Source organism: Schistocerca piceifrons, chromosome 10 (assembly GCF_021461385.2).
Source record: "Schistocerca piceifrons isolate TAMUIC-IGC-003096 chromosome 10, iqSchPice1.1, whole genome shotgun sequence".
Lineage (NCBI taxonomy): Eukaryota > Metazoa > Arthropoda > Insecta > Orthoptera > Acrididae > Schistocerca > Schistocerca piceifrons.
Window position 1 is genome coordinate 29,015,858 of NC_060147.1, and position 2,191 is coordinate 29,018,048.

General features: G+C 40.6%; 1 pseudogene; it reads left to right on the forward strand.

Moving 5' to 3' along the window:
* Positions 1–1,121: 1,121 nt before the first annotated feature.
* On the forward strand, positions 1,122–1,239 carry LOC124719155 (annotated as a pseudogene).
* The last annotated feature ends 952 nt before the right edge of the window (positions 1,240–2,191 follow it).

Genomic DNA, 2,191 nt, shown 5'->3' on the forward strand with positions numbered 1-2,191 from the left:
CCAGACACGTTGTCAAAGGTTTCGGGTAATTTCATTCAGAGACTACGCCATATTATTGCTACGCATGGTGGATATGTGGAAAATATCGTACTATAGAGTTTCCCAGACCGCAGCGCCATCTGTTGTTGAAAATTGTAACTACTGTAATTTCGAAAGTTTGTCCGCCTGAAAATGTACTGTTGTCCCAAGCATATTTCAACAAACGGTGTATTTCTATCGCTGCTCGTTTAGTTTTTATTGCCGTTTCAAATATACCGGTCATTTTTGAAACACCCTGTATTTCGCTGTCTAAAAACTGAACTGTCATTACTATGTCTCAAATAACAATGCCCAAGCACAGCACAACTAACAGGCGAGCAAGCAAACCAGAGATAAACTTAAACACAGATTCAAGGAAGTAATGCACTACTTCTGCAGCGTACTCAAGCATCTTTGTCCCACTGCGGCAAAAGGGGAATAATCTACAATGGCAGAAAACATATCAAAAGTTGCAAATTGTAGTGACCTTCCCTCTCTTACTGTATATTTTTATTTGAATTTATTTACGAGTGAATGATCGTATTGATTTTATCTGGTCGGTGGTTACGAGCCCGGAATAGCCAATAATGGTTTACATACACGCGCGTCGCAGCTGCTCGGCGTGTGGAAACACTGAAATGAATGCAGCGACAAAGCACAGAAAATTGCCTTGTGTTTTTCACTGTTAATGGTTTGACATTACGTGGCCAAAAGGTTTCGAAATGTTGTTGAAATTAATCTTGCAAACCAATATGTTTGATAGAGCTTCACATATATGACGTCAACACTATGGAATTGTTTGGGTTTGCTCGACATACACCGCACACTATCGAGAAGGATTGCCAATACAAGCACTCACGCAACGAATAATAATTGTAATGAAGTCATTCTTATTTTGTGAGCATCCAGAATGAAAAAAAGCCTCGACTTCGGTTATCTGTTCAGTATTTGCCTTCAACTTAATTGTTTGATAACACGTCCACTGTTACTAGATTTCATGAAGCGAAAACTGGTAAAAAAAAATTATTCCTGAGCACTCATGTTTTATGGTATCACTAAAAGACTAAATATTCTACTAATTTTTATTCCTGTAATATTATTCAGCCAACGGCCTTGCCGCAGTGGTAACACCGGTTCCCGTCAGGTCACCGAAGTTAAGCGCTGTCGGACTGGGCTAGCACTTGGATGGGTGACCATTCGGTCTGCCGAGAGCTGTTAGCAAGCGGGGTGCACTCACCCCTTTTGAGGCAAACAGAGGAGCTACGTGATTGAGAAGTAGCGGCTCCGGTCTCGTAAACTGACATACGGCCGGGAGAGCGGTGTGCTGACCACACGCCCCTCTATATCTGCATCCAGTGATGCCTGTGGGTTGAGAATGACACGGCGACCGGTCGGTACCGTTGGGTCTTCCAAGGCCTATTCGGACGGAATTTAGTTTTTTTTTAAATATCGTTCAAGAATTATTACATGAATATAAAGGTATTAGGGGTTTATGGTCGCGATCCATGAATGATCCGCAGTGTCTTATGCCCGTTAGGAAACTCTTCCGTATTTACTTATTAATTCAAGGAGAGTAGCTTTTCAGAAAGGAACAAAGTAGGTTATGAATGTAATAACTATTGAATGATATTCTGAAATTAAGGACAAAGTAATAGATTTACTATACATACGTTTTCGTTTTACAAGCAGTAAGCGCCAGAGGTGCTATAACACAACTACTTTCTTCTCGTACAGCGAGACAAAAGAGAGTTTGAGAATTTTCTCTCTGGCAGCACTTCATATGTTTATTATGCCAGAGAGGTTGACAAGTTTATCCAAAGCAAACGTTGTCATCTGCTAGTCTTTATTCTTTTCATATATTGTGGACACACTGTTTTGGCTTGAATTTCACACTTCACCATATTTTCACAATGTGACACTGTTTCCTATTTTATCGCCGTGGCACACATAAGAATTAAATAGTGATGGCACAAAACTTCGTTCCTAAGTTTTGCACATCAGTGTTCATCTACAGTCTACCTCATCCATCACTCCAGCAGTTATATTACCTGTGGCGACCGTGACAGAATGTTTGTTATATTACTTGTGGAGACTGTGACAGGACATTTGTTATATTACTTGAGGTGACCGTGACAGGACGTTTGATATATTACTTGTGGTGACTGTGACAGGA